This window comes from Neofelis nebulosa, chromosome 11, assembly GCF_028018385.1.
Source record: "Neofelis nebulosa isolate mNeoNeb1 chromosome 11, mNeoNeb1.pri, whole genome shotgun sequence".
In the NCBI taxonomy this organism is placed as follows: Eukaryota; Metazoa; Chordata; class Mammalia; order Carnivora; family Felidae; genus Neofelis; species Neofelis nebulosa.
Window position 1 is genome coordinate 369,080 of NC_080792.1, and position 13,974 is coordinate 383,053.

At 49.8% G+C, this 13,974-nt stretch overlaps 1 protein-coding gene and 1 pseudogene across 8 annotated transcripts in view; one reads left to right on the plus strand and one right to left on the minus strand.

The window, feature by feature from the left end:
- SLC66A2 (solute carrier family 66 member 2) overlaps positions 1–13,974 on the plus strand; it is a 52,874-nt gene that overhangs the window by 23,621 nt on the left and 15,279 nt on the right. The gene's annotated exons all lie outside the window — the stretch shown is intronic.
- Positions 12,308–13,956, minus strand: LOC131489859 (probable mitochondrial glutathione transporter SLC25A40; annotated as a pseudogene).

A 13,974-nucleotide genomic window follows, 5' to 3' on the forward strand; every position in this document is an offset into this window, starting at 1 on the left:
CCTGCACCGGCGGGTCAGGCCACACGGGGGTGCTGGCGGGCTGGAGGTCTGGGAGGCGCAGGGACGCTCCAGGTTACGTAACTGTTCCGTCATTAATGGGGTCTGCGATGGAGCCCTAAGAGGCGACCCGAGAGGGCAGGGGTCTCCTCCTCAGGGAAGGCTGGGTCTCTGCTGCTCTCGTTCCCTGGGGTGGAATGAGACAGCTGACGAGGCACCGGTTCTCTCAGCAGACTGACCACCAGCTGCCTCCCTGGGGTCAGGCCACAAGCTGCGGGGCTGCACTTGGCCTTGGCCCCTGCCTGGCCAGGCCCTCTGTGACCCCACGAGGCCCGGGGCTGTGTGGAGGGGCACCCGGCCCCCTCGGCGGCACGCTGGCTTTCCTCAGCCCTTGGCTGAGAGACAGGAGGTGAAGCTGCATTGGCAGGATCCCGTGACAGCACGTGGTCTCTGGGCCACCATGGAGTCCCTCAGCCATGCAAAGGCTGGTGGCTGCCCTGCCCTGCCGGGGCACAGAGGAGGGGCCCCATGCCCTGGTGGGGATGCAGAGGAGGGTCCCCTGCCCCAGTGGGGGTGCAGAGGAGGGTCCCCTGCCCCAGTGGGGGTGCAGAGGAGGGGCCCCATGCCCCAGTGGGGATGCAGAGGAGGGTCCCCTGCCCCAGTGGGGGTGCAGAGGAGGGTCCCCTGCCCCAGTGGGGGTGCAGAGGAGGGTCCCCTGCCCCAGTGGGGGTGCAGAGGAGGGGTCCCCTGCCCTGACAGGGACGCAGAGGAGGGTCCCCTGCCCCAGTGGGGATGCAGAGGAGGGTCCCCTGCCCCAGTGGGGGTGCAGAGGAGGGGTCCCCTGCCCTGACGGGGACGCAGAGGAGGGGCCCCCTGCCCTGGTGGGGACGCAGAGGAGCCCCCCCCCCTCGCAGTTTGTTCAGTGGGAACTCCCCACGCAGCTGTGGGAAGCTTCCTTTTCTCTGTGAAATGTGTCTTCATGATCTGAGAGTGGAGTTAGTGCATGGAGGTTGAAGAAGGGGGTCTGTTTTTAAAAAACGTCTCCATGTATAGTTTACATACAAGAAAATGCCCCCTTCTAGGTGTGCATGCCCATCAGGGTAGTCACTGGGGGCACTGGAAGGGGGTTTTGTTTGGTCGGTGGGGGTGGTCCCTGGCACCTGCCTCTCCCGTGTGCCGTGAGCCGTGTCTGCCCCTGGGGAGTGTAGACCGTGGGAGCCAGATGCTGTTCCTGGTTTCTCGTCGTTGGAGGAGCATCGGGGCAACTCCTGCTTCTATCGGCCAGTGAAGTGTTGGGATTCGAGGTTCTTGGGGTCCCATCCAGCTTGAGGGACTGTAATTCCCATGTGGTGGGTCAGAGGGCCCAGGGCTAGAAGGACACTGACCGGCCTCCACGTCCTTGTGCTGGGCCCACTGGACCCTGTGGTGAGGGAGATGAGGTGCCATACCGCACACACACCTGTGCCGGTGCCCAGGGCCCCCTGGGTCCCTCTGAGACCGCGGCCTCCTGGCCGAGCACCTGGGTGCGTGTCTCGGGAAGAAGGCGTGTGGGTGGCTTCACCACGAGGGCTGCCGAGGGTGGGCCGAGCTCGTTCTGTGTCCGTGGGTCTTAATTACCAGACGGCGTGACCTCATGGGGCGGCGTGGCATCCTGAGGCGCTGTGAGGTTAGGCCCTTGTCTCAAGGTCACACAGCTGGGGTGTGTGCATGCCCGATGCTGGCGTGGTGTCAGTGCTTGTGAGGGACTGGCTGTGACCCCAGCAGCAGGGGCTCCTCCCCGGAACACCTTTTCACTGGAGCTGGCTCTGCATGACCTTGGCTGTCCCCTGGGGACGTGGCCAGGTCTGTAGGCCTGCCGGGGGGCTGTGGCGAGGAGAGGGCACCCGTGTAAAGGACTTGCCTGGTGAGGAAGAGGAAGGGGTCGGTAGAAAGGACTAGAGTTTGCTCTTTGGAAAACTTCACGGGTTCAGGGTCAGCAGAGGGGAAAAGGAGCTGGGGGATTCCTTCCACCTCTCGTACCGTCTGCAGCTCGTGTGGCCACTGCACGGGGCAGGCTCCTGCCGTGACTCTGGGCCAGCTGTGGCCACCTCGGCCAAGGCGATGCTTCCATCATCAGGGTGACCGTCCGGGCTGCGGAGGGAGTCCACTCCCGCAGTCAGAACAGAACTGACTCTAATTCTGGAGCCCTTGGCTGTAAAAAATAGCTTCTGTGCCTTCTCACACCACACTTGATGGATGGTGGTTAGAGTCAGTCCCTGGGAAACCTTCTCTAACCTGATCTCCTGCTTCAGAGAGGGGAGGCCAGTAGAGACGGGGTTGGGGACAGAGGGGGTACTAGGAGACAGGGAGGCTGGGGACAGAGAGGGGCTGGGGACAAAGAGGGGGCTGGGGGACAGAGGACTGGGGTCAGGGGGGAAAGTGAAGACAGATGTGGTGAGGCTGGTGATGGGGGGGCTTGGGTCTGTCTGAGCTGGCCTTGGGGGAGGGGCTGCCTGGGTGAGGGTAGGGAGGTGGTCTGGTGTGGCTGAAGCATGTAGTGTGTGGAGCATGTGGGGTGGGGGTGTGACAGTTGAGGGAAGGCTTTACCACTCAGCCTGTCTTCTGGGGGGGGGGGTCCGCTGGGGGCTTGTGTGGCAGTTAGTGTCACCACGGCCCCTTCGGGCTCCGGTGGGAAACAGCTTCCGGGTACAGCTGTCTGTTCGCATCTGGAGCCAGCATTGCGGTGTTTTTCCTGCACTTTCCTCCTGACTCATGAGCTTCCTCAAAGTGCCTGCTCTTTTCACCTGCGGCTTGCTCAGCATCCTCTTAGACAGACCAGATCTCTTTCGTCGCCTTTGGAGCATCAGAACGCCAGCGGGTGAGAAATCGGGTCCCTGTGCCCATCAGGACGCCGTCTCCTGGTGCAGATTCCCTGTCCGCGTTCTCCAGACGGTGAACCTGGAGGGGGTGAGGCTGAATGGGAACCCTCATGGGCTGTGGGCAAGGAAGCGGTCAGTCTGCCAACTCAGGGAAGCCACTGCCCTGACAGGTAGGGACTTCCAGACGTTTAAGTAACGAGGACTCCCTCGTGGCTATCAGCCGTTCTCTGAGCAGCAGTTAAGGGGCAGCGAGGGCTGACCGTGGCTGGGAGGAGGCTGGCCTGTCCCTCGCCCTGCACACATCTGTTCAGCGCTAAACCCTTGCTTTCAAGTCTTGTCTAGAAAACACCCTGTGGGACCTAACACATCCCATCTTGGTCGGTGTGCAGGTTGTGAAAATGCTGAGGGGGTGTGACTCGGGTTGGCCCTCCCGTGTCCTGTCCCGCTGCCTGGAGCGTGGGCTCCTTACCCGCACCTCTCCTGGGACACTCACTGCAGGTGCAGGGGTCACCTCGGGGGCTCCTTTTGAAGAGTGGGGTGCCTTCCCCTGTGCCCGGGTACAGCACCCGTTTTTCCTGAGAGGGAAGCCAGAACTCTCTTTAAGTTTATTTTAAAATTTATTTTAGTATTTATTAATGAAATTGTGTGGACATAGGAATCTCTCAGAAGTGTAGAAAAAGTTTGGTTCTATCTGATACAGATCAGGAATCTGTACTTTTTAAAAAGCATCTTCTGTGTTCCTCATTGCAAATCTCATTTCATGCTTTCTGTATTTACCCAGTATTATCCTCGGCTGACATTTTTGCTTATCTAGTTCCCACTTTTCTTTTTTTTTTTTTTTTTTTTTTTTTTTTTTAAATTTTTTTTTCAACGTTTTTTATTTATTTTTGGGACAGAGAGAGACAGAGCATGAACGGGGGAGGGGCAGAGAGAGAGGGAGACACAGAATCGGAAACAGGCTCCAGGCTCCGAGCCATCAGCCCAGAGCCTGACGCGGGGCTCGAACTCACGGACCGCGAGATCGTGACCTGGCTGAAGTCGGACGCTTAACCGACTGCGCCACCCAGGCGCCCCTAGTTCCCACTTTTCTCTCCCTACCGCTTGGTTTAATTCACTGCAATGTATCAGTCACACCTGATGGGTGCATGGGTTGCTGAATTTATTTTAAATGATCCAGGATACAAAGGACAGCACCTTATACTTGAAGTTTAAAAGAAGTATTTTAACTCCAGCATTAGAAAATATACTTACTAACGTGGCTGTTTATATCTGTATTTTTCTGTATAAAATATCATATACGTTAAAACTATTTTGTTCATTAAAATTTGTCTTTTGAGGTATAATTCACATACCATAAAATTTACCCTTGAAATTTTCTTGAGATAAAATTCACAGCAAATTCACCATTTTAATCACCTTAAAGTACACGATTCAGTGGTTTTTAGTACCTTCACAATGTTGTATTATCATCGCCACTATCTAATTACAGAACATTTCTTGGGGGCACCTGGTTGGTTCGTTCAGAAGAGCATGTGACTTTGGAGTTTGAGTTCAAGCCCCATGTTGGGTGTAGAAATCACTTAAAAAAAAAAAAAGGTTTGATTATGGAATGTTTCCATCACCCCAAAAAGAAACCCTATCCCTCCCAATTTCCCCCTGACCCCAACCTTGGGAAACCACTCCTCTGTTTTCTGTCTCTGGATTTGCCTGTTCTGGATATTTCACACAAGAGAGTCATAGCAGATGCAGTCTTTTGTGACTGGCTTCTCTCACTCAGCACCCTGTTTTCCAGATTCATCCATGCGGTAGCGGGCCTCAGGGCTTCGTTCCTTCCCAAGGCCAAGCCAGATCCGTTATATGGATAGACTGCGTTTTGCTTATCCATTCATCCATCGAAAGACATTTGGATTCTTTCTACCTTCAGGGATAATGCAGCTGTGAATACTCTGCATTATCTGTGTACGAGTGTACATTAACTGTGTACGCATTATCTCTGCATTATCTGTGTACTCTGCATTATCTGTGTATGAGTGTACATTAACTGTGTACGAGTCTGTATACGATGCATGTTTCAGTTCTTTGGGCACGCACCTGGGAGTGTTGCTGGCCACAGGTAGCTCCGTGTTCAGTCATTTGAGGAACTTCCAGAACGTTTTCCAATATTCTCACCAGCTGCACGTTACATTCCCAGTTTCTCCATGTCCTCACCAAAAGTTTTTCTTGTCTTGTTTCGTTCCCGTCATAGACGCTGTGATTGCACTTCCCTGACGACCTGTGATGCTGAGCATCTTTCCACGAGCTTCTTGGTCATTTGTGCGTTGTCCTTGGAAAAATGTCTATTTAGGTCCCTTGCCGTTTTCTAAATTGTGTTGTCATTTTATTGTAAATCATGTATATTCAGAAGGAATATTTCTTCTTCAACTGTCCTGGGAATGCTGAATGATGTTTATTTTATAGATCGTTAAAAGTGTTCAGTTTTTATTGGTGCTGCTGTCTTAGGAGATAAACCTGGGATGTGTGCGTTTTCCCCGGCAGCAGCCCTCAGTCTTCCCCGGGGTCTCAGGATAACTGCCTTGGGACCGGCTCGGTGCCACGAGGGGTCAGGTGGTGGAGACTGAGCTGCTCTCTGGGGTCCCCTGGTGACGGCCGTCACACTGAGGAGTGCTGAGGACACGCCCAAAGGAGGCTTTGCTAACTTCTGGAATCCAGAAGGCAGAGGCAGTGGACGAGGCCCCTCTGGCCTCAGGTCCCTCATTGGGGAGTCGGGCCCAGGGGCCTGATGAGCCCCAGAGCTTGGCGCTCTGTGCACACCCCACTCCCCTTGCCCTTTGCGGGAGCTTTGGCCCGGGAGGGGCTGACACACGTGGCCATCGGGCTGGCCCTGCTGGGCCTTGCCGTGTGCCCGTGATTGAGGCTCTGCGGCAGAGCCCTTTGCCACCGAGCGGTTCGTGTGTTTGCAGGTGGGTGACGCTGTGGCGAGAGCACTAGGGCGCTACCAGACCTCCAGGTCGGCTTGTGTGCACTGTGCACACGATGCTGGGTGTACTAGTGCCCGGGGCCGCTGCCCTCATCGCGGCTTCCGTGGGTGCTATTTTTATGTTCCTTCAAGCTTCGGCTGTTTTGTTTTGTTTCCTTAATGACATTCAAAAGCGTGTTTGTCACACACTCTTGGGTAAAATTACTGGTTGGGTTTAGAAACGGTCCTTCTCAGGTCGCTTCTGCTGCAGATGGAAATTAGATCCCTCTGCCTTCATCTGGTGGTACAGGTGCAGGCAAAGTAAGCCAATCCTGCCGGGGGGCTGCTAACCTGCAAAGTTTAGCGCAGGCAAGCTGGTCTGCACATGGGCTGAGATCTGTGGAAACCTTCAGAGCTGCAGTTCTGTTGAAAAGGAGGCTTTATGGAAAATCCGGCCTTAATCTAAGAAGAGACCGCTGTGTCCTTCAAGTGTCGTTTTCCTTGTTAAAAACGTTTGTGCGCAGAAGGATCTGGGACAGCCCTTGGTAATCGGGGTTCTGCGCTGAAGTACCTCCTGGGTGCTGTTGGCAGACTTGTCACTGGTGAGGATTGTCATGCAGGGTCCCCAGGTCCGTGTGGGGCAGTCCCCTCCTGCACTGTGTGTGGGGAAGGACGCCGGGCTCTAGGGGTGCAGGCACCCTCTCCAGAATTTCTTGTTGGGGAAGAATCAGGAAGGATGGTGCTACTGGGGGCCGGGCGCGCAGAGGGGGTGTGGTGATGGGAGCGGCGTCAGGGGCGGTGTCCTCGGGGCCAGGGGCCACCCTGGGCTGCTTCTCATGTGTCCCTGTTATGTGCTCCGTGGACACGCTTTTTGAGTGCTCTGCCCGTGAGCACAGAGGCCGGAGTCAGGGAAAACCGGGAAGCCCTCCGTGTCCTCGGCTGTCCCTGCAGATGTCCGAGTTGCTTGGAGGACCCGCTGCCTTACCAGAGGGGACGTGTGCCTGGGCCATGGTGCTGCCCCGTGTAACTCCAGGTTAGGAAATGGTCCCACAGAAAAGGCGAGGTCCCCCATGTGTGAGGGACAAGGAATGTGAGCCCAGAGGCTCTGATGGCTGTTTCCCAGAGAGGTGAACGTGTGTCCTGTGGTCTGGGGAACGTGGCTCCTAAGAGCCCCATGGCGGCAGGAGAGCAGCAAACTTGAAAGTCCTAGGCTGTGGAGGTGATGCTGCTGGGCTCCCTCGGGTGGCTGTGTGGCCTGGGGTGGGTGTCACCATCACCATCACGTCACTGTCGCTGTGGGAACGACATGCGCCCCCACACAGCGCTCCAGCCCGCAGGCGCTCGCCGCGGGGAGCAGAGGGGGCGGGCTCGCATGGCAGGGTGCATGCGAGGGGCGCCTGTGGGCTCGGGTCCCCCGCGGGCTGGAGCGTGTCCCTCCAGCCACCCAAGGAAAGTGCCGTGACCTGGGGAGGTAAGGCCTGGGACCCGGCAGTAGCCTGGGTCTCATCTCGGAGGGGGGATAAAGCTTCGGCAAAGCTTCGGGGAAAACTGCCGTCATATTCGGTTGACCATGGGCAGGGCTCAGGAGGCTTGGGGCTGCTGTCACGGACGGACGGCGCCCCGCCGCGGTGCCTGAGGACTGGGGGGCCCTGTTGTCTTGGTTGTGTGGCTCTGGTGCGCCCCCGGCCCCTGGAACCTTCTCCCTGAGCTTCGGGCAGCTCAGCTGGCTTTTCGCAGCTTTTCTGCGGTGTGATCAGTGCAAGGTGAACACGTCTTTAAAGTGTGCGGTTTGGGTAGGTTTAGACACGTGTTCACCATGAAACCTTCACCCGTGATCTGAGACAACGTGCTTCTCACCCCCCAAAATTTCCTCTTTGTAACCCCCACCCCCCCCCAAGCAGGCAGCTCCCGTCTGCTCTCCATCACTACACATTCGTCGCCTTTACTAGAATTGGGCGTAAATGAAATCACGTGGTGTGTACTCTGTTTTGTCTGCCTTCTTTCACGCGGCAGAATTATCCTGAAATTTGTCCACATTGCAGCGCGCGTCAGTGGGTCCTTCCTCTTTAGTCCATCTTGATTGTACTGCCGTTTTTCTGCTTATTCACTGGGGGTGGACATTTAGGTCACTTCCAGTTTTTGGCTGTTACATATGAAGCTGCCGTGGCCATGTGGGTACAGGTCTCTATGTGAACGTATGCTTTCTTTTCTCGGGTGTGTACCTAGGAGTGCACGGGCTGGATCCTGTGGTAAGTGCATGTTTAACTTTTTAAGAAACCATCCGCTGTCTCCCCAGCAGTGTGTGGGTTCCTGCTGCCCCACCCCCTCGTCTACACCGTGTGAACCTGTCTTTGGTTTCAGTCGTCTGTGGTGGGTAGTGGCAATCTCATTGTGGTCTTCGTCTCACGAAGGATGTTGAGCATCTTGTCCTGTGCTTGTCTGTCATCCTGTGTCTTCACGGTGAAGTGTCCACGTCTGCCAACTCAAAAATCGTTCGTCCTGAGTTTTGAGTTTCGTTAGTTTGCACGTAGGTCCTCTGTCAGACATGTGGTCGGCAGTATTTTCGGTCGGTGCTCTTTTTGTTCCCTTAACATTACCTTTGGCGAGCAGAAGTCTTTCAGCTTTTAAGAAGTCTGCTTTATCAGTCTGCTCTTTTGGTGTCCTAGCGGAGATGTTTGTACGACTGTAGTTTCAGGTTTTACATTCAGATCTGTGATCCACTTTGGGTTAATTTTGTTTATGATGTGGGCACAGGCCCAGCTTTGTTCTTGCGTATGGTTGTCCAAAGACTGTCTTTTCTCCACCAAGTTGCCTTTGTGTGCTTGTCGAGGATGAGCTTCTGTGGTGGGGGGAACTCTGTTCTGTTGCACTGATTTGCTTCTCTAGCCCTGGGCACTGCCACATGTCTTGATTACTGTCGCCTGGTGATAAGTCTTCGGATCGGGCAGCGTTAGTCTTCCAACTTTGCTCTAGACGCTGTGCGTTTCTGTATGGCTTTTAGAATCAATCTGTCAATTTCTACAAAAAACATGCTAGGATTTTGATTAGGATTATCTTGGATCTTAGATTAGTTTGGGTAAAATTACGATTATGCAGAAACTGTTAACACAGCAGGCTCGTAACGGTGGTCTCTGGAGAGGCCTGCTTGCAAAGCTGGCCCCTGGCTGGTTTCCGGGAACTTGCATTGTAGGAGACTTTGCTTCATTCCCAGAACCGGTGGAGTGGCTCTCTGTGCCGGGACTGTTGGCCCGACATGGTAGACACTGAACACCTGCTTCCCTTCTGGAAGTCTGGGATTTTGGTATGTGCCAGGCAGAGAGCGTCTACATGGCCAGCGCCCAATGAAAACTCCGGGCCTTGAGTCTCTAATGAGCTTCCTTGGTCGACAACGTTTCACACGTTGTCGATAGTTCTTTGCTGGAGGAATTAAGCTCATCCTGGGTGAGTCCTTCTAGAACAATCGTCAGACCTGGGGATGCTCTGGGAACTCTTACACATACAACATTGAGACTTCTGGACGTGAGCACTGTGTGTGTCTCCGTTTATTTACGTTTTTTAAAATGTCACCACTGCTTCCCTCCCAGTCTTCACGTACTGGTATTGCACATTGTCAGGTTTATCCCTAAGTATTTCATACTTTTTGAGGGTATCATATATGGTATTGTTTTCTAAATTTCTGTCTCTTTTCTCTTGCTTACTCGCCACAGTGAGGCGGGTGTGGCGTCGGGCAGAAGGTGGTGCATGCACTTGCCCTGTGTCTGATCTTAGGGAAGGGCATTCGCTGCTCCCCACGAGGACGATTGTTGCCTGCAGGTTCTGTGTGGGGTTGTTTTTTTCACAGGTTGGGGATGTTCCCTTTTATTCTTCAGTTGTTGAGGATTTTTATCAGGACCGAATGTTGAATTTTGTCAGATGCTTTTTTTCTACATCTGCTGATGTGATCCTGTGTTTTTCTTTTTTAGTTTAGTATGATATAGTGCATTCCATTGGTTGATTTATGGACATTGGCACAGCCTTGCATTCCTGGGATAAACCCTACTTGGTCATGATATACTAATCCTCTTATATATTGTTAGATTTTATTTGCTGAAGTCTGTTCAGAGTTTTTACATCTATGATCATGAGTGATATTGGTCTATAGTTTTCTTGTAGCACCTTTATCTGGTTTTTGTGTCAGAGCAGTGCTGGCTTCATGGAATGAGTTGGGAATTATCCCATACTTTTCAATTTACTAGATGAGTTTTTGGAGAATTGTTATTTTTTCTTCTTCAAATATTTGATAAAATTCCCTAGGAAAGCCCTCTGTGCCTGACGTTATCTTTGTGGGAAGTTTTTAATTCAAATTCAGCGTCTTAATGGATAGAGGGTCATTTGTATTACCTTTTTCATTGGGAGCACATTCACACCTTTTCTGTTTTTCCTAATCATTCTGGCTGGAGGTTGATCCATTTTATTGATCTTTTCCAAGCACCAGCTTTGGTTTCATTGATTTTCTCTATTTTTCTGTTTTCTGTATATTGGTTTCTGTTATCCTTCTTATTTCCCTTTATCTGTTTCCTCTGGGTTTACTTTGTTCTCTGCTCAGCCCCCAGTGTGCTTGCCCTCCAGTGTGGGCATCGAGGGCCATGCGTGCGGCCGCGAGTCTTTCCCAGCACTGCATTCAACTTGGATGTAGCTTTTTTGTTTCAGTCGGTTCAAAATATATTCTAATTTCCCTTTCCTAATTTCTTTTTGAATTCTCCTTCTAACACATTTATCTATCTATCTGTCTACTATCTACCTATCTATCTATTATTTGAGAGACCATGCAAGTGGGGGAGAGGGGTGGAGGGAGAGAGAGAATCTTAAGCAGGCTCTCTGCTCAGTGTGGAGCCTGATGGGGCTTGATCCCATGACCCTGAGATCATGACCTAAGCCAAAATCAAGAGTCAGATGCTCGACTGACTGAACCACCCAGGTGCCCCCTAATTTTTGAAAACATTATTTATTTAGAGAGTGATCAGGCACGAGTGGGAGAGAGGCAGAGAGATTGGGAGAGAGAAAATCCTAAGCAGGCTTCACAGTGTCAGCTCCGAGCCCAGTGTGGTGCTTGATCTCACGAACCGTGACATCATGACCTGAGCTGAAATCAAGAGTCAGACGCTCGACTGACTGAGCCACCCAGGTGCCCCTCTCTTTCCTAATTTTAAGTTTTCGTTCTTTATTCACGTGTTGATGGGCATTTGCTGTGGGTTTATGGTCCACCTTTACCTTTGTCTGCCTCAAGTGACGTCCTGCCACCTGCACATGCTGCTGAGAACCTCACCTGCAGGGCGTCACTGACCCCTCCTGTCCCTGTGATTGTTTGGCATACTTAGCTTTATATATGCTAAAACGCTACTGTTTCTTAAATTTGTTTGATAGTCAATTGTGTATCAAAGAGATTTAAGTTATAAGAAGAAAAATCAAATACATTTACCCATTTAGTTACCATCTCTTAAAAAAAGTTTTTTTTTTTTAATGTTTATTTATTTTTGAGAGAGAGAGGAACAGAATGTGAGCAGGGGAGTGGGGGGAGAGAGAGAGAGAGAGACAGCCAGCCAGACAGACAGAATCTGAAGCAGGCTCCAGGCTCTGAACTGTTAGCACAGAACCCAGCACGGGGCTCGAACTCATGAACTGTGAGATCATGACCTGAGCTGAAGTCAGATGCTTAACTGACTGAGCCACCCAGGTGCCCCAATCCATTTAGTTACCATATCTAAACTGAAGATGTTAGATCTGTATTTCCATCTGGTGTCGCTTTCCTTCTGTCCAAAGGACTTCGTTTAACATTATACAGAGTCTTTAATTATCAAAAATATCTATATCATGTAAACAGTTAATTTTGGTTCATAAAGATATAAAATAGCCATACCTTTGAGTGAAGAAATCCTAACTCTGGTGAAGCCTTAAAATAGCAACAGGAAGTTAAAAAAAACAAAACAAAACAAAAAAACTAATGCATTTGAATTAAAGAAGGTATCTAATAGGTATTATTTGGTAAATGCGAATAATGTTATTTAAAGCCTGCTATCTATTATGTACTTTGCTGAAATACTTAAATATCTATGTATATGATTTAAGTGTGCATAAAAGACTTGGGCATTTTTCTTCCAGACTCTCTACATCATTCAGCACACAATTCAAAGTATTATGATATATCCGAAACATTCTCAGTTATAAAACTCTCAGATTATTGCTTTCAGCGCTAAGGAATAATTTTTCTTTTCTTTACGAGAACATTTAATGGTTGTGATTTCTGGAATACTGTTCTCAATATCTCAAAAATTAGAGTAACAAAATTTATTTTTAAATTAGGATTATGATTTAGAGGCAAAGTAGAAATTACTACTTATTTAAATTATAAAATAGAAAATAATAAAATCATGTCAAGATAATGGTGAAAGAGTTCTTGCCTAAGAGTCTCCAACTTATTATTTGGCTTTGGTTGTTATTTCAGGTTGAAACAGCATCACTAGTATTGCTGTCTTAGAGCATTTTGCTTCTGGGAAAAGCCTTCCCAGATTCATAGGTGTTGATCATAATGGCCCAGGCAGGAAGAGTTTTAATTAAACGGGGAATGAGTCCTGTAAATAATCCTGCAAACCCATTCTTAGCAACAGTGTTCTTCATGATAGTTCACGTTGACATATGCAGAGGCAGAGAAATTTTATGACATTCACATATCCAAAGTTGTGTCTGCTTTTGTGTTTTTGCCACGTCAAAGGGCAAAGCTGCGATAGCTGCAGAAAAACCAGACGATGCCCCAGAAGTATAACCAGACGATGCCCTGGAAGTATAACCAAGACTACCCCAGAAGTAAAGTGGATCATAAATGTTGGTTCATATAAACTAGATTTCACACACAGCGGCTTCTTTAAGACTTCATAATTATACCAGTACAGTGATCTGGCAACAATTCCAGCAACAGTTGGTATATGACTTTTATTTTCTCCTAATTTTGATTTCGGAAAATTAGTTAATTGATCATAGCAGGTAAACTAAATGACTGTGGCAGGAACTGCCATCACTAAAGTAGGGGGAAAGCCACTCCACAGGGATTTAATGCCCTCATTTCGAATGGTTTTCAAAAAGGCATCCAATGGGAACGTCCTGGCTTCTTATACCATGCTTTGTTGCCTTCCGCTTCACAAACACATAAGTGATCCATAAGTCCATTACTCTACACAAAACATTTTCCTTTGGAGAATGGGTTGCATTGGGCTTGGAGTTGAAACTTCACAACATCCAGAGGAATTACCATTAGTGATGTCAGGATAGCTCCAGCACGAGAGGCAAACATTTGTTGAAGAGGTGTCACTTTGATAATCTGTGGTCCCTGTGATTGAGGATCCATATTTTTTAACTGATTGAAGAGAAATCTGGTTTAAGTCTTTTCCTCAACTCTATGCTCCATTATTTTATTGTTTGTAACATCAGTAGCTGAAAATCTGGTGAAGGAGGGCAAGAGGTCCCGGCAACCCTAGTAGGTGGGAATGACCCTTGTAGCGGGTTGGGCTAGCCTCCTGGGCTAACTGCATTCACTATGTTAGGTCAACAAGGAGCCACAAGGACTCTTCATGGTAGTGGAGGGACCCGAAGCCACCGGCCTTTTTAAGCTGTTAAATGTGAAAAAAAAAATCTTCATTATCTGCCTTCATGTTGAACAATAGTTTCATTAGGTATAAAATTCCAAGCTGACACGTTTTTTTTTCAGTCTGTTCAAGACGTTGCTCCCTTGCTGTCTTGTCTTCTACTGATGAGCAACTGATGAGCAACTTGACATTATTCTTCTTTGTTCCTCTGTATGTAATATATCCTTTTTTCTTGCTGCCTTTATAATTTTCTTCTTATTACTGGTTTTGGTGAGAAGTCTGATTATGTTGTGCCCTGGTGTGGTTTTCTTTATGTTTCTTGTGCTTGGGATCCGTTGCACTTCTTAGATTTATGACTTAACGTTTCCATAAAATTTGGGAAGATTTTGGCCCTTTTTTTCCTCCAGCAATTTTTTTCTGCCTTCCCCCAAACCTGAAATTCAGGGACTCTAATCACACAAATATTATGTGCTTTGAAGTTGTTCCACAGCTTACTAATGCTCGGTTGATTTAAAAAATTCTTTTCTCTTTTTTTTTAAATTTATTT